Here is a 23,357-nt window from a genome sequence, read left to right as displayed (position 1 = left end):
GACCAAGACAAGACCGAGACCAAACACTGTCGAGACCGAGACGAGACCAAGACCACAAAAAAGTGGCCTTGAGACCAAGACCGGTCTCAAGAACTACAAGTCTAGATATAGTCCAGAGTTTACTGGAAACTATGTCATTTAGGACATTTTTACAGCCTAAACAGTCCTGTATTGTGCGATAGCAACTTCAATATTCAATACAGGACTGTTTAGGCTGTAAAAATGCTGCCAACATCACCTGATCAGCGACTACGTTGAGCTCAAAACGTCACTGTGGAGCAGCACTGCAAAAACTCAATATCTTACCAAGAATATTTGTCTTATTTCTAGTCAAAACAAATCTCATTCTACTTAAAATAAGACTCATCATATAAAAAGTAGCTTGTTTTTAGACACTTTTTACTTCTCTCTGAATCTGATAGTGGAGCAAGTTTTTCTTATTACAAGCACAAAAAACTTGCTTTCACTGGCAGATTTTTCTACTTATTTCAAGTGAAAATTTGTTTGAAACAAGTGAAAATGATCTAAAAATAAGTTCATTTTTAGGTGATGAGTCTTATTTGAAGTGGAAAGAGATTAGTTTTGACTAGAAATGAGACATTTTGACAAGAAATAAGACAAATATTCTTGGAAAGATTTAGAGTTTTTGCAGTGAGTAAACGAGTAACTCGTCTGTTCAACCCCTCGCTGAGAGTGTTTTGAACTCTGTTGTTCAGGGAAGCTCATAAAGTTCATAAACCTTCATGTAATCATTACATCAACGTTCACAGGGTTCGGTTCTGTTGATGTTCTGAGGAAACCGAAACTAAATCAATCAAAAAGACCAAAATTCGAGTCTGAAACTGGATTCTGGATTCGTGATGAAAAACTTCCAGCGCTTCATGAAAGTTGTTGTTTTTATTCGGTTGTTTTTTCTTTTTCAGTGTCGTTTTTTTGTTTTTTTTCTACAATGAAAATCAAATGAACTTGGAGGTTTGTGCAGCAGCAGCAGAAACCAACCGAAGCCCGGGGCGGTGACGGGTGACGGCCGAGTTCACCTCCATCTTCTCTTCTTCTTCTTCTTCTTTTTCTTCTCTGAATCTCATCAACTCTTCCTCCTCCCGCGGCCACGGCGACGAGCTGTTTCTCCACAAAGTGCCGTCTGAGTCTGACTTAAGTGCTTTTGTTGAAACTGCTGGCCTCAACATTATGAGCTGATGGCGGGTGAACGAGCGGGAATGAGGCCGTGGTTCGCTGCTGCTGAGTTGGATTTGAACCCGCGACCCCGGTGGGCGGACTGATGGCGGCTGACAGCTGCAACACACAGGACATAAATAAAACACCGACACCGCCCGGTCCGCTGCTGCTGCTGCTGCTGCTGCTGCTGCTGCTGCTACTGGCTTAAAGCAGCGACTCATTATCCACCACTGCAAAAACTCAAAATCATACCAAGAATATTTGTCTTATTTCTAGTCAAAATGTCATTTCTAGTCAAAAACAAATCTAATTATACTAAAAATAAGAACATACACATTAAAAAGTAGCTTGTTTTTAGACACTTTTTACTTCTTTCAAGCAGATTTTCACTTGAAATAAGTAGAAAAATCTGACAGTGGAGCAAGTTTTTCTTTCTTATTCCAAGCACAAAAAACTTGCTTTCACTGGCAGATTTTTCTACTTATTGCAATTGAAAATTTGTTTGAAACAAGTGAAAATTATTTTAAAACAAGTTCATTTTTAGGTGATGAGTCTTATTTTAAGTGGAAAGAGATTAGTTTTGACTAGAAATGAGACATTTTGACAAGAAATAAGACAAATATTCTTGTAAAGAATTTGAGTTTTTGCAGTGTAAATAAAACACCGACGCCGCCCGGTCCACTCAGGCATCGACGGCTACTGCTGCTGCTGCTGCTGCTGCTGCTGCTGGCTTCAAGCAGCGACTCATTATCCACCGTAACCATGGCGACCTCGGGGTCAGACAGGCGATCACTGTCAGAGCCTCTTCAGGTGTTTAGGTGGCGCCATCAGGCAGGTGACGGTCGCCGTTGGAGACCGTCAATCAAAGTCAAAGTGGCTTCTGCTCCGTCGGTGACCGATGGAGAACTGCTGCTGCTGCTGCTGCTGAGGCTCCCCCCGACCAACAGCAGCTCAGGTGAATTCATTATTGATCAGAGCTCAGCAGACAGAAACAGGAGCAGGAGGAGACAGAGTCATGAGAGACGATGGCGTCGACTCCTGATGGTCGTCGTGTCAGATTCAATGATCACAGGGGCAAAAAACTCTTGACGTGTCTCTTGGTCGGGAAACTGGAAACACGACAAGTAAAAACCCCGACCAATCATCGTCCAATCGAAGCATCATCCTGGGTCTGGTGAAGAGGACAGTCTGACCATCTGTTCTTCACAGAGAGCATGAGCTACTGTACATTAAAGGGATAGTTCAGCAACATTTTGGCAAATTGGGATTTCTTGGTTTCCCTCATTATAAACTCATCAAATACACAATCCAACAACTCCACAACGCTCTGGTGGACAAGTTGTGACCTGCACATTCACCACGCTATGAGATAATAACACAACGTTACCACACAGAGTTGTTTTAGAGGGAAATTCATGCAAAACAGCTGATGCGCGTTGCCTTCAGGGACAGTTTTTCATCATCAGTCTCTGTATTTCCCTCTACAACAACTCTGTGTGGTAACGTTGTGTTATTATCTCATAGCGTGGTGAATGTGCAGCTCACAACTTGTCCACCAGAGCGTTGTGGAGTTGTTGGATTGTGTATTTGATGAGTTTGATGAGTTTGAAACCAAGAAATCCCATAATGAGCCTCCGTAGCGTAGCTCTGAGCAGCTCACGGCTCTGCTCTGCCGTTCTAAAAATAGCTTGCACCGACAATAAAAGGTAACGAACCTACTGCTATGACTATAGGGATTATGGCAATGGGCCAATTTGACAAAATGTTGAACTATCCCTTTAAAATAATATATTATTTTGATTAGCCATGGCGAAAAAACAATGTCCATTTAAAATGAGGAAATTAGTGACGCTATCAACGATCTCACAGACGCTGAAGGTTACTCAGAGTGCGACTACAGGACCTTCAAGGCATTACAGAGATATTATGAAAACCATGTTTCACCAAATCACTGTTAAAGTTGGAGGAAGTTCCCTCAGCGTTACTGAGACATGATGTCCCATGAAGTTACAGAGTGAGAAGAACGACTGAGGAGGAAGTTGATCTGACCTCGGTTATGACAAACGTGTTAATGATACGCTGTAATTAGAGTCTGATTTGATACCAGAGGAGGTGTGAGAGTTCAACATCTGAGCGAAGAAAGAAAAACACAATCAGTGTGTGACGCAGCCATGGAGCTGAGGTGAATAATCATCACCAACTCACTTCCTGTTGATTGTTTCACACTGTTGTCCTGTATCAGAGGACAATTTTATATACCTATTGCTTTTATAAAACGGTTACCAATAAAGGCAATATGAAAGAGGGATATGCAATCTATTTTTCATGTAGTTTCATTCAACCAGAAATACATATTATCCAATAAAATAGCCTCACTGTGAAAAAAACTAGTCCCACCTCTACAGACGTTAGCTCCAGTTAGCTCTGCATCTGGTCTTTTCCTCTGTCACTGCTCAGTCCCCTCTACCATTGTTAACCCTCTGGAGGTGAAAGTTTAAACCTTAAACATGTCAATTCAACTACTTTAGTCCGTTTTTTAACATCGTAAAACATCAACTGTCTTTTGCTACCGACTGCAATAGTCCGTTGTCATGGATACATGCCAACAACTCCCATTCATACCAGTCATACGTGCCTGGCGCGGAGTGATAGCCTACGCTGTGATAAGGCTTTAGAATAGTAGCACGGTTAACAACCAATCAGATCACCGGATTTCACCTTTCCGTTTTATAAGTTCTGATAGAAGTGACCCATGTCTGACATCTGCATTTAACATCTGCTTTGCTTTGTGGGAAACAACCTGTGAACGACATGGACAAAATATGTCAAGCTTTTTTTTCCGAAGCATTTTTAGAGGTGCACAGATGTTAGTTGTATTTTACAGGTGTTTTTTCAGACATGCTGTTTAGCGTTACTTGTCAAAGTTTCATTCTTACAATCAGGAGTCATGATGTAGATATGACTCTCCTTTGGACCAGAATGAAAACAACTATGAAAAAGGAAGAGGAGAGTCCTTACTGAGCCCAAGGCGACTGCATCATCGGATCAGTGAAACGCGTGGGCAACGTAAACCGATGACTCACAATCCCAGGAAACATCTGATCCGTCTGTTTAGATCACAGACGTATCGGCCGATATCTGATCCTCGTCCAGTTCATTTCCACATATGAAGGAGATCTGGATCCGATCTGACAACATCCGATTTCATGCAGGTTTTTTTTTTCTTTCTTCCCATTGACATGTTGATGTTACGGATCTGAACCGAGAGGCCAAAGTCTAAAAAAAAAGCCTTTTGAAGAGATGAAGAGATGAAGACCCTTCACAGAAATGTCCAAAGTGTTTCATCTACCCAACTTCCCTCACATTCAAAAATCTATTCAAGTTTTGAACTTGAATTTATATTACTTAATAAAAACTTAAAATCTGTCTTTTTGTATCTGTTCTTAACTGGACCTAGAGTCTATCTATCTATCTATCTATCTATCTATCTATCTATCTATCTATCTATCTATCTATCTATCTATCTATCTATCTATCTATCTATCTATCTATCTATCTATCTATCTATCTATCCATCCATCCATCCATCCATCCATCCATCCATCCATCCATCCATCCATCCATCCATCCATCCATCCATCCATCCATCCATCCATCCATCCATCTAATTTGATCTCTAAAATTAATCCTCAGTTACTCACTTTCCAAATCGTTTCCTAAAATCTTTCTCTTCACTTTCAATTTCCATTAAAAACGAATATTAGATCCACAAATGTATTTGAACAATCGCATTAACAACATATTTGCTTTGAAACAATTGTCATTTTAAAATGTTTGTTGTTAATTATTTTTATTTTTTCCCCAAATATTTATAAAAATTGCAAAACAATTCTAGTAACATGATCAAATTCCAATTATTTATTACTTTTTCCAAAACATTTCCTGATTTTCCTTCAATTTTCCAAACCTGTACAGTAATATATTTATTCTCTTTCCATGAAACACTAAAGACCACGTCGCTATAATTCAAGACACTGACTCATGTTCCAGTCTGTTTTTGACATTGATCCTGATCCAACAACATTGGATTTTACTCATGTTGGATAAAGACCAGTGATAAAATATTAATATTATTCTAACATTAAAATGAGATCAGGTGAGTTTTTACTCATGAGTTATTTGTTATTCTCGGGACTTGAACATGTGCAGACGTCTCATTTATTCTTCAACAGTCAAACATAAATAAATCACTAAGCTGCTCCACGAGGACACACACCTGTCCACTCTCTCTCTGCACTTCACCTGTCGGTCAATCAACGTCACAGTCTCTCTCATTCTCCTATTGCCATAATCTCTATAGTCATAGCAGTAGGTTTGTTACCTTTAAAGGGATAGTTAAACATTTTGGCAAATTGGCCCATTGCCATAATCCCTATAGTCATAGCAGTAGGTTCGTTACCTTTAATTGTCGGTGCAAGCTATTTTTAGAACGGCGGAGCAGAGCCGTGAGCTGCTCAGAGCTACGCTACGGAGGCTCATTATGGGATTTCTTGGTTTCCCTCATCAAACTCATCAAATACACAATCCAACAACTCCACAACGCTCTGGTGGACAAGTTGTGAGCTGCACATTCACCACGCTATGAGATAATAACACAACGTTACCACACAGAGTTGTTTTAGAGGGAAATACAGAGACTGATGATGAAAAACTGTCCCTGAAGGCAACGTGCATCAGCGGTTTTGTATGAATTTACCTCTAAAACAACTTTTTTCTTTATGTTATGAATTTCTGTATTATCTTCTTACTTTGAAGACCATGATTATTGTATAGCGTGGTGGTGTGCAGGTCACAACTTGTCCACCAGAGCGTTGTGGAGTTGTTGGATTGTGTATTTGATGAGTTTGATGAGGGAAACTGCACCGAAAATTAAACTATAGGGATTATTGCGATCGGCGAATTTGCCAAAATGTTGAACTATCCCTTTAATGTGACTGTAAAACATCAAGAACAGTGACAACACACACTAAGAAGACACACACACACACAACGACACACAGGGCCGGAGGAGGGTGTGTATGTTTTATTAATAGGTGACCTATTATGGATTCACATGCTGAGGTTGTGTGAACTCTCGTCAGCAGCAGGCAGAGCTTCCTGCCCCTCCGGGGTTAAACAGAAACACGTCTCTGTTTCATTATGAATGGCAGCACTTTGTTTTTCTATGTAACCTGAGACAGATGATCATGTTGAGTGGCGTCCCATACACCCCACCCCCCTCCCCCAACATCCATCATCCAATCAGAGTCGCCACTGTTGCAGCTGGGTTTTTATATGACTTTTTTTTTTTAATAAATCAGAAGAGAGATGATCAGGTAGTGATGTCAGAGGTAGTGGTGCATTCTGGGAATTGGCTTTCTCCCCAGTGTCCAACTCCTGAGAAAATACCCACAGGAACCAGTGTGTGTGTGTCTGTGTGTGTGTTTGTGTGTGTGTGTTTGTCGGTGCAGACTCTGACTTGAGTAACCACTAACCCGCGGGGACGTGTGTCACAGCGGGGACAGAGACAGCTGAGGTTCCCAACAGACCGAGGTCATTTCAGACTCGGGTGAAGATGATTAGAAAGGTAAATGTTTATATTAAAGCTCCTTCAGAATAAAGGTAGATGTTTATATTAAAGCTCCTTCAGAATAAAGGTAGATGTTTATATTAAAGCTCCTTTAGAATAAAGGTAGATGTTTGTATTAAAGCTCCATACAGTATAAAGGTAGATGTTTGTGTTAAAGCTCCATACAGTATAAAGGTAGATGTTTGTGTTAAAGCTCCATACAGTATAAAGGTAGATGTTTGTGTTAAAGCTCCATACAGTATAAAGGTAGATGTTTGTGTTAAAGCTTCATACAGTATAAAGGTAGATGTCCATGTGTAGTGTGATTATAAAGCAGCTCTAGGTTCTATATTAATACTGTGAAAGTATCAAAGCCTCAGTCCACAGAGAAAAGCACACAGCCTGTATTCAGAAACTGAGCCTTAAAACCAGCCGTCAGGACTTCCTGTCACTTTGTGATGTCACAACTAAGCCCCGCCCCCTCACCACCACATGGACCCACCATCCATCCAACAACAACTTGCAGGATTTTTAGTTTCTCTGAGTGTTTTATTCTGAAATCTGCTCTATTTATTATTGGATCAATCAGAAAACAGTCAGCCAATCAGAAGAGAGGTTCAGATATTGCTCTCCTCTCTTCTGATTGGCTGACACCGACCAGCTGTTAGTAGAGCTCCAGAGAGAAGTCTGAGTGAATAAAACTACATTTAGTTTGTTCTGCAGAGGTGTAAAACGTGTGACTTTTGACATTTAGTTAACGAATGTGGTTTTTAAATAACAGGAAGTTGTTCAGGATTGATTGATTGATTGATTGATTGATTGATTGATTGATTGATTGATTGATTGATTGATTGATTGATTGATTGATTGATTGATTGATTGATTGATTGATTGATTGACTGAAATTTCCCTGAGCAGCACTACTACTGAGAAACCTGCTGTGAACCCACATGTAATAAAATATAATGTTTCAGTCTCTATCCTCTGGCTGTGGTGGAGACCAATTCTCTCCCAGTTATTGCAGTTGGTGTGTGATGTGATTCTGGGTCAGATTAAAGCAGTTTTTTCCGAGGGAGAGCTGGCGCTGCAGTCTCGTCTCTGCAGAGAGAAACTCTGCTGCAGCGGGACACTGGAGAAGACGTCTCGCTTCGTGAACCGAAGGAAGGAAGTTTTTTGGCGTGGTGAGGAAGAAGAAGAGGAGGACGGGAGGTCGTCTTTGTCTTTAGTCGTCGTCTTTCTTCTTTCTACAGAAACCTGAAGCGAACAGCTGCAGGAAGAACAAACAATTACAACAATGGCTTTATACTGTATCTGCTCTAATACAGGCTAGTGTGGCTTGTTGAAACCAGTCGACTGAGTTTAAAGCCCAACTATGGAAGAATTAGAGGGGTTTTTTTTAACTCTTGGGGTCCCCCTACAGTTGAGGAGTGGAATTCCTCTTTAGAGTACGTAGCTACTGCTGTAAAAACTCATGCACAGTACATGTGGATATGTTGACAAAGTGAAGCTGTGAACAGTAAGACACCAAACGCCACGTTAACCAGGAAGAACATGACTTACATATCCAGCGACAACACGGCGAGTTCAGCATCGATCTTCCTGCATCCTGAGTTTTCTCTGAGCTCTCGTCGACCAGTAAAAGCCAGTCCACGACAAACCTGCTGAGAACAGTGACCTATAGCTATAGCTTCTGATAGCTGAGATGTTCATTCCTTGTATGTACACAACCTATTTTAATACAATACATTTAATTGTAATAAAATTTCCCTTTGGGGATTAATAAAGTAATTTGTATTCGTATTTGAATTTGTATTCGTACATGGCCAATAAATCCGATTCTGATTCTGAAGGTGTAGGATAGGGAAGCCAAACTTACATAGTGCAAGTTACACAAGTGGTTCCAGGGCTCTAGACTGCCCCTACATTGAAAATCAAATTTGACATAGTGCAAGTAAATTCAACTTAAAGTGAATACTTACGCATGTGCAATCAGTAAATTTGCTGTTTTTTGGGGGGGGGTTTGGTGACGTGTGGACTCGGCGATTTAAAGAATCTGTAATCTGTCATTACCTCAGGCCAAAATATCTGTCAGTCTGTGTTGAAGCTTCGAATCTCATACCACATTGCAATTTTTCCAGATGTTCATTCTTCATTTTAATATTTTGATTGTGGTTTTTATTGTTTTTTGGGTTTTTTTATTAGATAAGATTACGTTATACTCCCTGAGGGGAAATTTAAAATGGTAGCGCGTCTGAGACATACAGTGGAAAAAAGTTTTCTGACATCCCATGCATTTGTGAAATATTGCATTAAGAATCACTCTTAGGTTTTCCAGTGCAATTTCTTTTAGCACAGGCACAGCCAAAATACTATGGAAACCCTAAAAAAAGCCATTCAAAACTTAAAATTGATTGGTTCCATAAAAATACATATGAAATGTTGAGTATTGGGTCATTTTGGTACGTTTTTCCACCACTGCACTGCAAAAACTCAAAATCTTTCCAAGAATATTTGTCCTTTTTCTTGTCAAAATGTCTCATTTCTAGTCAAAACTAATCTCTTTCCGCTTTAAATAAGACTCATCAACTAAAAATTTACTTGTCTTTAGATCATTTTCACTTGTTTCAAACTAATATTCACTTGAAATAAGTAGAAAAATCTGCCAGTGAAAGCAAGTTTTTTGTGCTTGTAATAAAGAAGAAAAACTTGCTCTACTATCAGATTTTTCTACTTATTTCAAGTAGAAATCTGCTTGAAACAAGTGAAAATGATCTAAAGACAAGTTAATTTTTAGTTGATGAGTCTTATTTAAAGCGGAAAGAGATGAGTTTTGACTAGAAATGAGACATTTTGACAAGAAAAAGGACAAATATAAGATAGATATAAGATATAAAGATTTTGAGTTTTTGCAGTGCAGTGGTGGAAAAACATAGTAACGAAGTCAAAAGTGTCTAAAAACAAGCTACTTTTTATGTGATGTTTCTTATTTTAAGTATAATGAGCTTTGTTTTGACTAGAAATTACATTTTGACTAGAAATAACACAAATATTCTTGGTAAGATATTTGAGTTTTTGCAGTGTGTACATGGCACAGAGACAAAAACAAAACAAAACAAAACATGAATCACAGAAAAAAAAAAAGTAGATAAAAGTAAAAATGTAAAAATGGGTCAAAAGTTTCTTGACACTTTAACATAGTTGTTTGTCGTGTCCCGGACCACAGGACCGGTGACGGCATCGCTCCCTTTACGCTTTACAAACACAAAGAGAGTCATCATGTTCATTTGTTCTTTATTTATCACCAACATGTCACAGATGAGCAGTCGGGTGAACAGAGTGTGACCAGGTGGATCCAACGGCACAGCTCAGCCCCTTCACATCAGCTCAACATCTGTATCCGTGGAAACAAGGCTGCAGTTTTCCATGTGTCCCGAGTAGAGCTGAGCTACGTCTACATGTGTCTTTCATGTCAGCTGGACAAAAACCCCCACTACCCCCCTTCCTCCCCCTCATCCTCCCTGCAAATGTAAGTGACAGGTGAGAGAACAACAGAGCCACAACATCAGCAGAGTACGAACAACTTCCCCCTCCCCATCTATGATTTACACCCACTGGAGCATTGTAAACCCGTTTTTACACATACATTACACACATTACACACACACACACATTATGTACTTATATGCAAGCGTAAAATAGTGCTGTGTGGGCACGGTGCCGTCATCATTTATTCATCCCTCCATCATCCTTCATGAAAAACTGCAGATTAAAAGCATCACTCTTTCATGAGGCGACTGGCTCCTTTAATTTAATGTACAGGAATGTTTTTATGTGGAACCTGAAGGCAACAGCAGCTGTGTGTGTGTCGGCGTCATGTCACACAGCTGCACCATGGCGTGAAGCAAACAACACACACATATTACTAATACTTAATATCACTGTCACTGCTGCTAAAATCACTATGCTGCTGTTATTACTGCTAATACCACTGTTATTACTGCTAATACCACTGTTATTACTGCTTATACCACTGTTATTACTGCTAATATTACTGTTATTACTACTTATACCACTGTTACTACTACTAATACCACTGTTATGAAAGTTAATACCAAAGTTTTACTGCTTATACCACTGTTATTACTGCTTATACCACTATTACTACTACTAATACCAATGTTATGAAAGTTAAAACTACTATTTTTACTACTAATGCCAGTCACTACTGCTTATACCACTGTTATGCACTGTTACTACTCTTTATACCACAGTTACAACGCCAGTAAAACTGTTACTACTGGTAATATCAGTATTACTGCTGAAATACCACTGTTACTACTACTAATATCAATGTTAATAACACTGTTATTACAGCTAATACCACTGTTACTATACTGATATCAATGTTACTACTGCTTAAATACCACTGTTAAAACTCTAGTAAAACTGTTACTACTGCTAATATCAATGTTACTACCACTAATATCAATGTTACTACTGCTAATTTGAGTTCTCGGGCCTGAAAATTGCAACCCGAACCGACCCGACCCGTGGGTTATTAAGCCCGGACCCGACGGAACCCGACAGACCAGCATTAATTATCTACTCGAACCCAGCCCGGAAAAAAAAGCGGCATGCTTTCTTTGCAGCGGGAGGTGCCGCTGCTGGTGACGCAGCACTCACCTTCTGCCTCACGTCATCTGGCCCCTCCGGTACCGGCCCGCTAACGGGCGGGACTTAACGTAGCCTACTACTATAGGCTACACTTGCCCTTTGATCAGCGGGCAGCCGGCACAATTGATTACATTTCCACTGTGGGAACGGTGCGTCTTTGTGGAGATTTATACACCAACCAGTGTTCGTGCTGTTGACGCACAGCTGCAGCTGCGGAGTAGACACATGCCTATCGTAATGTTTCTGTGGTTCTGCCCACAGCAGCACAAGATGCAGATTGGGATGTTTGTCTGAGACTCACACATGAACAAACAACAATTTACACCAAAAATGTGTTTTATGAGGGGTAAAAAAGGAAGCCCGAGTTCCGACCCGACCCGAGTCACTTTCATATTTTTTCGACCCGAACCCGGCCCGAACCCACGGGTCCCGTCGGGTTTGTCGGGCTGGCCCGGCCCGTTGAGAACTCTACTGCTAATATTAGTTAGGCTAATATTGCTGATATCACTGTTACTAGGCTACCGCTATACTACTGTTACGACTGTAAATATCCCTGTTATTACTGCTAATATCACTGATACTACTTCTAATATCACTGTTAGTACTGCTTATACCACTGTTACTACTAATACCACCATTATGAAAGTTAATACCATTGTTACTACAGCTAATATTGTTACGACTGTCAATATCCCTGTTATTACTGCTAATATCACTGATACTACTTTTAATATTACTGTTAGTACTGCCAATATCACTGTTATTACCACTAATACCACAGTTAACTTATTTCTGTTAATACCACTGTTATTACTGATAATATCACTGCTACAGCTAATTATTTAATTCTATTAATGCTTCTGTAATAGGTTATATATTAGGCTACAGGTTTTGTAGAGGAAGGCACATCAACAGCTTCATACACAGATAAAACAGCATCCAGTAGCTACACAACAGAAGGATTTGGTCTCGTCTTTTCACTTTGGTGCAGTGAAGTTGTTGTCTTCAGTTTAAATACCTGCTTGATATTACTGGTCTTGTACTGTTTCAAACGTGAAAAAATGTAGAAATTTGGTCTGTGATGTTTAAAGCTTTAAAAATGTGTCATATTTTGGAAACCTCAGCAGTGACTATAGTTTTTACAGGAATAATGGGATAATTTGCTATCTGCATGAATGGACACTAGTGATTGTGATTTCAGTACTAAAGCTTAAAGGCCTGGTTGTCTCTGTTGGGTAAGTGAGACTCACTTGGTTTATATGATAACACTTGCAAACAGTGACACAGATAAATGAGAGCAGCGAGCGATGAGGAGAAGGAATCTGCGCTGCATGTCACCAGAAGTTGATCATTTGTCTTGTGTTAGTGCATCCACCTACGCTGCCGTTAGCCTGTTTGTCGGGTGGAGATAAATTAATTAGGCAGGGATGTGGATGAAAGAGGGTGATCATTTTCCTCTCTCTCTTTGTTTTGTCTCAGTAAATTGGCTGGTTAGAAAGTGAATAGAGAAGGATTATCAGCGTCCCCATTATTCCTTGTGTGGGCAAAACTGTGTGGGAGGGCGGACGTTTTATGATTAGAAACTGCAGAAACACCAAAACTTTTGACGCTGTGCTTATTTTCGCCTTCGGTCCTGATAAAGAACCGTTTGGTGTTTGTCTATAAGAATGATAGTGGACAAAGTGCAGCCATTAATCATGAAATATTCAGCAAATAGGCTAATGTAACAGCTTAGATAAAAATAACCAAAGTATGAAAGAGTTATTTTAAGTGACATTAAACTTTGCCATTCAAAGCACCCAGAGGAGGAATCTTGCAGACAAGCATGGCTGCCTGAATTTTACTTTAGTTTGTTATTTAGTAAAATGTCTTGACATCTAGGCTATTTGATGGCTAAAAGGGATATTCCGGCGTAAATTTAATCCATGGTCTAACTAACACACCACACCGCATAAGATTCCCCCTTGAGAGATCAAGTCTGCCAACCGCTAGCTTCTCTAGTTATAGCAACTTCAGCAAAGACCGCATGATAGCAAAACACTGCTGTCTGTACAGTATCTCTACAAGCAAACCGCCATCAAAAAAGGCAATCAACGCTCAGAACAGCACCAAACTAGTACAAACAGGGTCCCAGCCCATAATACGAGGCATCAAACACCTGCTAGCTTTGCCTGGTTTCTATTGGAAAGAGACGAAAACACAACTCACCCACTCTCCTCCTCCAGCCGCTTGCTAGTTGTGGAAAAGCCCTGAAAACTCAGGAATCCAGTAACGCTTAGTTCCAAAAATTCACACACGCCGGTGCTACTGTATCTGTGATAGTTTGAGCAACTAAACTCGGTTCATTTCCCTGTCAACACTTGCTAATTTATTGTTAGAAACAGAAAGGAAGCCAGATAACGCTGATGCACTGCAAAAACGTCTTATTTCTTGTCAAAATGTCTCATTTCTAGTCAAAACTAATCTCTTTCCACTTAAAATAAGACTCATTGCCTAAATATGAACTTGTTTTTAGATGATTTTCACTTGTTTCGAACAAATTTTCACTTGAAATAAGTAGAAAAATCTGCCAGTGAAAGCAAGTTTTTTGTGCTTGTAATAAGAAAGAAAAACTTGCTCCACTATCAGATTTTTCTACTTATTCCAAGTGAAAATCTGCTTGAAAGAAGTAAAAAGTGTCTAAAAACAAGCTACTTTTTTATGTGATGAGTCTTATTTTAAGTACAATGAGATTGTTTTAAATAGAAATAAGACAAATATTCTTGGTGTGTGCACTCGGTAATCGACTTGTCAGGGCTTTTCCACAGCTAGCAAGAGGAGGGTGGGTGAGTTGTGTTTTCGTCTCTTTCCAATAGAAACCAGGCAAAGCTAGCAGGTGTTTGATGCCTCGTATTATGGGATGGGACCCTGTTTGTAGTGTTGCTGAAGTTTGGTGCTGTTCTGAGCATTATTTGTGGTTATGAGCGGCTTTTTGATGGAGGTTGGCTCTTGGAGATACAGATTGTTTTGCTACCGTGGCGGTCTTTTCTGAAGTAGCTATAACTAGAGAAGCTAGCGGTCGGCAGACTTGATCTCTTGAGGGGGGGTCTTAAGGAAACTGTGCGAGTTGTTGAGGAAAAATGATGAATTTAACGGGCTTACTGACCACCGCCTCTTACAACGAGTCCATTTTCTTCTTTTATTTATGATGTATGCTACATTATCAAGATCTCCTCCATAGTCACTAGGGGTGTGCATTGGCACTGCCCTCACGATTCGATTCGATTACGATTCAGCAGGTAACGATTTGATTCGATTCGATTCTACGATGCATTGCGATGCATTGCAATGCATCGCAATGCATCAAAATTCTACTGCACACAACACGGCAAATTTTTCATCAGTCATGAAATATTGAACAACAGATTTTATCGGCTGCTATGTATTATCACTCTCCTGTATCTATGTATGTCATTAAATAAAATAAAATTGAATGGTACAGGTATTGGATATGGGATTTTCAAACCTGAAAAAGAAAACATAAATCACTTCTAGGGCTGCCCCCAAAAATTAGCCGACCAAAATTTCATTGGTCGATTGGTCTCAGGAAAAAACAAACAAACCTTTGGAGCCGTGTCTTGTCAATATTAACTCAAAATCAATATGACTTAACTATATGAAAGACTACGGGGCTTTTATTTTGAAGGGTCAGATACAGGAAGTCGTGACACTTTCTGTTGTGGTTGTTTTTACACGGCACGGAGGTCTCTCTCTCTGTATCTGCATCAGAGACCCCCCAGCCTGAGCTCAGTCACTCCCCCTCCTCCTCTGTGTTTATTGGTGATAAACGGGCATGCTGATACTGCCTGTAGTAGCCTAACGGTAAAACCCGACCGGCTTGTTGAATCTCGGACCCGACACGGCTGGACTCATGAGCGTTAATTAATTAATTCTCGACCCGACCGCGGGTGAAAAATAAAAAGGAAGAAGAAAGCCAGCGGCAACACTTACTGCTGGTGCTGCTGCTTAGCATGTAGCTACAGGCTGCGCATGTCGTTGCTCCGGAAACGTCCCCGGAGGTAATTGAAACTTCACAACTTTATTTGAGGCCAGAAAATAAACAGTGACATAATCGATTATGGCACGTTGCCGCATCGATGCTGAATCGTGCATGTCCCGCATTGCAATGCATCGCCGAATCGATTATTGTTGACACCCCTAATAGTCACCATGTTTGTTGTCATAACTGTTTGACTCTGAGCTGCCCCCTGGTGGATGTATTGGTTAACATCCACGCCAACTTAAAGGACACATGAAAGTATGTGGCAGTGACGGTAACAACGTTTGAAACAGACGCATACAATTTCGTCCGTACGTGCCGTGGAGCCTAAATGAGCCTTTACTCTGTGTCACGATGTGTAAAACGGGTTAAACTTACGCCGGGATATCCCTTTAATCTGTAAAGATGTGACATTAACTTTGTTGATCCTCTGACTGTTTTGTGTTCACTATCCACCACTTTCTGGAGAATGCCGCTGGGTGTCGCCATGACACTCCATTCCACCGTTAGCTACTGTATTGTTGATAGCATAGACTGGTTTATAGACATTGGCCGTGATGACTTTATTTATAATCATCACATAATTTTAATGAGAACAATACGGACGAGTTTTCAGCTTTATGTCACATTTTCACGTCACTATATCACCGTTGCGACTACTCTGATGTTTATGAAGTCTATAAAACGAATTGTTGAACAAACATTTTAGATTAGCTGGGCTAACCGTTAGCTGTTAGCCGTTAGCCGTTAGCAGTGTCAATAAACAATAACTCAATAAACGGCCCATGAAAAAAATATTTTTTCCAGCGGATATCTGAGTTCCAACATGACTGAGCTAACTGGAGTAGTTTCATGTCGTGTCCCACAACGGGAGGGTTTTAACAGCTGACGTCCTGGTGTTAGTTTGCTGCTGCTGTTAGCTGTCAGCAGCAGCAAAGCTAAAACTATGATAACCATGCCTAATTACAAAAACATGCACACAGAAATAGTAATGTTTGTTCAATAATTCGTTTTATAGACTTAACAAACATCAGATTTAGTCAAAACGGTTTTGGCAGCCCGGAGCCCCCACATTTGGTACCTACACCGGTGGCTAACGCTACCAGTTAGCCGCTAACGCTACCAGTTATGTATGTTAGCCGCTAACGCTACCAGTTAGCTGCTCGCTAGAATTCTACTAAAACCGACTTCCGTTGTGGTGTGACGCAATGGATCATGGGAAAATAAAGTGGTGGGTAGAAGACGAGTCCTATCGACTTCCGTAATCCTGATGTTTCCTCCAGCGCCACCATGCGGTTGTTGACTTCTGTGGTTTTGAGTTTTATTAATGGAATGTGATGAAATTTGTGTGGGACATTCTCACAGGTACAGCAGTAATAAACACATTTGATTTCCAACCCAGTTGGTGGTAATATTCAGGTCTGAGGTTTGTAAACAGAAGGAAAACACAACGGCAGTCTGCTCATATTCAAACGTTCATTTAAACAGAGTAGGAAAAACATTCAAACCTTAGATGTAAACTAGAAGATGGCACCGAAAAACGTAACTGTCCTCTTGTCCAATGACGTTGCTTAGTGACCAGTGATCAGTGAATAAAGCAAAATGGACGACACCAAATCATCTGAGATTCACGCTCAAAGTGAAACTGATGAAGTTTCATTGTTCAAAGATCAGTTTGAACTCACTAACGCTGGACTTTATACAACAATGAAGACAAAATCTCACATGCATGGCTCATATTTTTCATGATAAACAGGATGTAAGCTCGAACTATAGTCTTAGTGACAGAAGGACATAAACATAAGGAAGTGGTGACTCTATAGTTTTATGAGGGTTAAACTGGTGACTGGTAATATGAGTTCAGTGGCGGCTGGTGACTGAAAAAATTGGGGAGGACAGGAGGAAAACCAGTCCACGGCGTCATGTTATTTTCTACTAGTTGACTACTTATCCCTACTTTCTGATATTCAATGAAAATTAAACAGTAAAACAATGTCTTACAAGATTTTTTAAAAACAAGATCATTTTATTCAATTATAGCCTACTGTTTTCAGATTAACACAGGCCTAATGAAAAAGACAGAGCCTTTCTCATGTGGGATGTAAAAAAAAAAAAAAGCAGGCCAGTGTTTAACACCTGTAAATGTCACAGTGGGGAAAAAGTAAAAACAAAAACCATGGAGATCTGTAAGCAAAGTGTTCCACTCAAATTACATACATATTTGGCTAGCTATTCTTTTACCTGAGCTGACGGCGGAGAAAAGAAAAAGAAAAAGAAAAAGTCTGGTCGTGTCTTTGTTTACCCTCCAGATGCCCAGGTCACGTATCTGAAAACTATGAACAATCTCTCTGACTGCTTCTCTCTGATATCTCCTAACAGTTTATCCAGAAATCTGCTGATATTTCCTTTCAAATCGATGCCAATGTCGCTGAAAACTCCGTATTTCTTGTGCTAGGAGCAGCATGAGCAGCAGGGCTGGGAGTGAAAGTTTGGCGCACATAGCAACAGTAACCAAGGGGGGTTGGAGAACTGTAATTGGACCAACCTGGTGTCAATCTTGTGTTCTGGTTCCTGATTGGTAAGGGAGGACGTCCTCCCTTAGTGCGTCATTTTACGCGTCTTAGCCAATCACAGATCAGAGTGAATGGAAGGAGATCCCGCCCCGAGGTGTCTAGAGGAGGACAGAAGCCCTCCGTCCTCCCCTAAGCCCCCCCCTTCCTGCTCCCTGCTCCTCACACAGACTACTCTGTCTCCTCCGTCTGCAGGCGGCGCTGTTGAGCTGTTTTAAGTGGATTTAATGGATTTTCTTCCATAAAAGAGATTTAAAAATATATTATAAATGGTTTGGTAAAGGTTTATTTCAACCAGTTACTCTTTATTAAAAATATGTTGATCTTCCTGTGGCCTCTCAAAAATAGAGGAGGACCAACCTCCTCTGCCTCTATGGACCAGCCTCCACTGTATGAGTTTAGCTTATCGATATATTTATAAAGCGAGTTGTGAGTTGTTGAGTGAGTTGTATTTGTTTAGTTTCATTGATTCTTGATGCTTTGGCAACATAATTCTCGTAACATTCATGCCAATAAAGCAAATCTGAATTTGAATTTGATATTTATAAAGCACAAAAAAAACCCACCAGTGAATAAAACACCTGAATTCAACCCCCCAGACAAGTATCTCAAGTATTAAATGTAGAAATAGAAGGAAATTGCTCCAGTGATCAGATGATTGATTAAAGAGGAAACCAGAGGAAACAGTCCACATGTGAGATGGATCATTTCATTTCTTTGAGTCAAAACCATGTCACACGTTTAACATGAGAAATGATGTTCATAGACTACTGTTAGTTTCTTTCTTTCCGTTTATGTACACTTTGCCAACAAAACACAGTCTATTAAGTCAATAAAGAGGAATGGTTTACAGTTCCAATGGAGTTGTGGTTGTTGTACCCTTTATATATGTGTATGGGTAGTTGAAGTGCAAGGTTGCGGTCACTTCAGACAGTTAATGCTTATTAATGTGATTTTTTTTTTTTTGTGTGTGTGTGTGTGTGTGTGTGTGTGTGTATTATAGATCATGTAAGGTATTGAAGTCCTATAGAATGAAATCTGAGTATAGAGAAATGATGATGTCTGTGGTGTCTGTCAAATTTTTTTCTGTGGTTTGTTTATTATTATGGAGCTGTCGTTGTTTGTTCTTGTTGTGTCATAAATGTATGTTTCTTATCTGTAAGTGTGATAAGAAACATACATTAGTAGGGTATTAAGTCTCTACAGTATCTGCATGGGGGATTGTGTGTTTAATGGTTCCTATTATTCCTTCTCTGGGATCTTGCCGCCCGTGGGAGCTGGTAAACTGTTCCATATATTCTTCATCATATTTCACTTGATGTATTTCCACATAACCACTAATAATTGCTCTCTACACTGACGCTTTTCCTGCAGCGTTGGGCTCTGATTCTAACGCAGCTTCATTTATTGTTACAAACTCAGATTAGTAATGGAAAATATAATCAGGAGGATAAGACAAGAGAGGATTTGTATGTTGTGTGTATATCGGGGATCCTAATAAAGAAAAGAAAAAAAAGGATAATTTCATTTCTTTGATTCATGTCAGACGTTAAACATGAGAAATAATGTCTGTATGCAACCGTGAGTTGTGATGTGTGGATTTAACTGTGTTGTCACCGTGTTTGTATGGATTTAGAGACTGTTGCTTCTTCTTCAGCACAGTTTGCCAACAAAACACAGTCTATTAAGTCAATAAAGAGGACTGGTTTACAGTTTGAATGGAGTTGTGGTTGTACCCTTTATATATGTGTATGGGTAGTTGAAGTGCATGGTTGCGGTCACTTCAGACAGTTAATGCTTATTAATGTGATTTATTTTATTTTATTATAGATCATGTAAGGTATTTAAGTCCTATAGAATGAAATCTGAGTATAGAGAAATGGTGACGTCTGTCAAATGTCTGTAAAATTTTGTTTATTATTAGGGAGCTGTAGTTCTTGCTGTGTCATGTAAATGTATGTTTCTTATGTGTAAGTGTGAATGTCTGTGTATGTTGTGTGTATGTCGGACCCCAGGTGCTAATGGGGATCCTAATAAAGAAGAGAGGGAAAAAAAAGGATAATTTACGTAATTTATTTGGGTCATGTCAGACGTTAAACATGAGAAATAACGAGGTCTGTATGCAGCTGTGAGTTGTGAGGTGTGGATTTGGTTGTCACCGTGTTTGTACGGATTTAGAGACTGTTGCTTCTTCTCCAGCTTCTTATTCAGCACAGTTTGCCAACAACACACACACACACACACACACAGCAGCGCAGCAGGAGAGAGAGAGAGAGAGAGAGAGAGAGAGAGAGAGAGAGAGAGAGAGAGAGAGAGAGAGAGAGAGAGAGAGAGAGAGAGAGAGGGGTACAGACAGAAACGGTGAACAAACACTCAGAGACACCCAGAGTCGACGCGGCAGCTGAGCTCTGCGCTTCAACTATGGATGTTTGATCAGAAGAGGGACTGAGAGAGACAGAGAGAGAGAAAGAGGACTGGCTGCCTGACTGAAGCGGACTGAAGCGGACTGGTGCCGGTGGATGTGTGTGTGAGTCTGGACCCGGGCTGAGCTGGATCGGTACCGGCCCCGGTGTGAATGTGAATGGGATTACTACGCCGGTTTGTTCCGTCGGTGCTGGAGGAACCATGCGGCTGCGGAGCTCCCCGGTCCCCTCAGCTACAGTCCAGTCTGTCCAGTCTGTCCCCCCCCACCACCACCACCACCACCACCACCACCACCACCACCTCCTGCTGCTGCTGCCGCTGCTGCTGCTGCTCTCCGGGCTCTGCAGCGGCACAAGTTTCCCAAGTAACATCAACATAGGTGAGTGAGATACAGTAGACCCCCCATGCACCACACACCTAACCGCTCTTTGTTTCATTTTCTATAGTCTACTTATAATCAATCAGGCTTTATTTGTATAGCACTTTTCATGCCCATGGCAGCTCAAAGTGCTTCACATGTTAAAAAAAAAAGCAATACAGGGAACACATGTTAGGGAGACATAGCCTACATAAATTCGCAAACACATACACATTCACACAATAATTTTAGAACATTGGATTTTATCGGGGAAACGCTATCTAATACTCACTCATTTGCAGTGGGGAAAACACCAGATAAAATGAAGTAAAATAGATAGAATGAGAAGATAAGAAAGATACTAGATAAAATCGCCTCATTTCTGAATTGAGAACTCCTATTTCTAATCAATAGTAGGCGTTTCCATTCATTTATATATTAGCCTATACTGTACATAAGTGCATTAACTAGCCCGTGCGTTTATAGTAATGACGCACCGTATAAAGGTTCTTCTGTCAACTTAAACCTTTATTTATTCTCGAAAGGACATTGAGGTTTTACCCTCATTTGCAATGTCGTCGAGATCACAGCAATATTCAAAGCGAAACACAATGCACAGCACAAGTCACATATATATAGGACATAGATAGGATAAAACACAGTTACAAAAGTTAAAAACATCTGATTCATTTCAACATTTAAAAACAGTTACAGTTACAGACTGTGGTAAAGAGGTTTGAGATGATATTTTATAATGTTGATAGGATGGAGGAGCATTGATTTTCTCTGTTTACTCAACAGTGATGTTTCCAGTTTCATATCCAACATCGTTGTTCATTTAAAATGTGAGAATAGATCTTTTTTTTTTTTTTTTTGGAAGCCAATAAGGGATTTTAACAGCAGCACCTGTGAAAGTCGTTCATTCATTCCCAATAATCCTCAGATGTTACCAGAATATTCCAGTTGTGACTTATCTTAACTGTTATGTTTGTACAGTTGCAGTCAGCAGCAGCTTTTTATTGATGCTCGTAGCCGGGGTTTCCCTCAGTGACTTACAGTAGCTATATTAGTATTCATATATTCATGCTGTGACTTACAGTATTTGCCTCCAACATAAGCAACTGAAGTAGTAGGTGGAATATTGTCAGAGTGGTGTAGCTAGTAGGTGTGTTCAGCGACACAGAAATGTTGTTTTTCTCCCACCGAAGGACGAGAATCGTTACCATGGACAGAGTCATAGTGTAAATGTATAGGAATCAGCACCATGGACAGAGTCATACAGTGTTTATGTATAGGAATCAGCGCCATGGACAAAGTCATACGGTGTTAATGTATAGGAATCAGCACCATGGACAGAGTCATAGTGTTAATGTATAGGAATCAGCACCATGGACAGAGTCATACAGTGTTAGTGAAGGAATCAGCACCATGGACAGAGTCATACAGTGTTAGTGAAGGAATCAGCACCATGGACAGAGTCATACAGTGTTAGTGTATAGGAATCAGCACCATGGACATAGTCATACAGTGTTTATGTATAGGAATCAGTACCATGGACAGAGTCATAGTGTTAATGTATAGGAATCAGCACCATGGACAGAGTCATATAGTGTTAATATATAGGAATCAGCACCATGGACAGAGTCATAGTGTTAATGTATAGGAATCAGCACCATGGACAGAGTCATATAGTGTTAATATATAGGAATCAGTACCATGGACAGAGTCATAGTGTTAATGTATAGGAATCAGCACCATGGACAGAGTCATATAGTGTTAATATATAGGAATCAGCACCATGGACAGAGTCATAGTGTTAATGTATAGGAATCAGCACCATGGACAGAGTCATAGTCATACAGTGTTAATGTATAGGAATCAGCACCATGGACAGAGTCATAGTGTTAATGTAGGCTATAGGAATCAGCACCATGGACAGAGTCATAGTCATACAGTGTTAATGTATAGGAATCAGCACCATGGACAGAGTCATACAGTGTTAATGTATAGGAATCGGTACCATGGACAGAGTCATACAGTGTTAGTGAAGGAATCAGCACCATGGACAGAGTCATACAGTGTTAATGTATAGGAATCAGCACCATGGACAGAGTCATAGTGTTAATGTATAGGAATCGGTACCATGGACAGAACCACAAAGTGTTAGTGTAGGAAGCAGCGTGCTGGATGGACTCGTGCAGCGTAACTGTCTGAATCAGCAGCATGAACGGAGTCGTGCTGTGTTAACGAGGGAATCGGCACCGCGGACAGAGACAAATACAGTACCGTCGTTGAATATTAACAAGTTGTGTGGCTCTTCTGTATAGTTAAATCTGTGTTTTTCTACTGTCTGATGAGTATACAGGCTACAAGTACATATACCAAGATTTACTGTGTGTGACCAATCTACTGTAATATTCTTGTAATATACAGTAGGTCTACTGTTTTCATCTTCTGTCACTGTATTAGTGTTGTGCCACATTTAAAAAGTCTGTTTAATCGGTATAA

The 23,357-nt window shown here is 40.2% G+C and overlaps 1 pseudogene across 1 annotated transcript in view; it reads left to right on the top strand.

Annotated features, from left to right (window-relative positions):
• Positions 1-1,938: 1,938 nt before the first annotated feature.
• The window catches only part of LOC146974003 (glutamate receptor 1-like), a 115,371-nt pseudogene continuing 93,952 nt past the window's right edge, over positions 1,939-23,357 (top strand). Inside the window, exons 1-2 of the transcript XR_015037651.1 lie at positions 1,939-2,131; positions 20,570-20,870. The product of XR_015037651.1 is annotated as a glutamate receptor 1-like (transcript). The remainder of the gene's footprint in view (positions 2,132-20,569; positions 20,871-23,357) is intronic.

This window comes from Trachurus japonicus, chromosome 14 (genome assembly GCF_045865225.1).
Source record: "Trachurus japonicus isolate A0001 chromosome 14, Traja_1.0".
In the NCBI taxonomy this organism is placed as follows: Eukaryota; Metazoa; Chordata; class Actinopteri; order Carangiformes; family Carangidae; genus Trachurus; species Trachurus japonicus.
The sequence above is the reverse complement of the archived record's forward strand: the minus strand, read 5'-3'. Positions and strand labels throughout refer to the sequence as shown.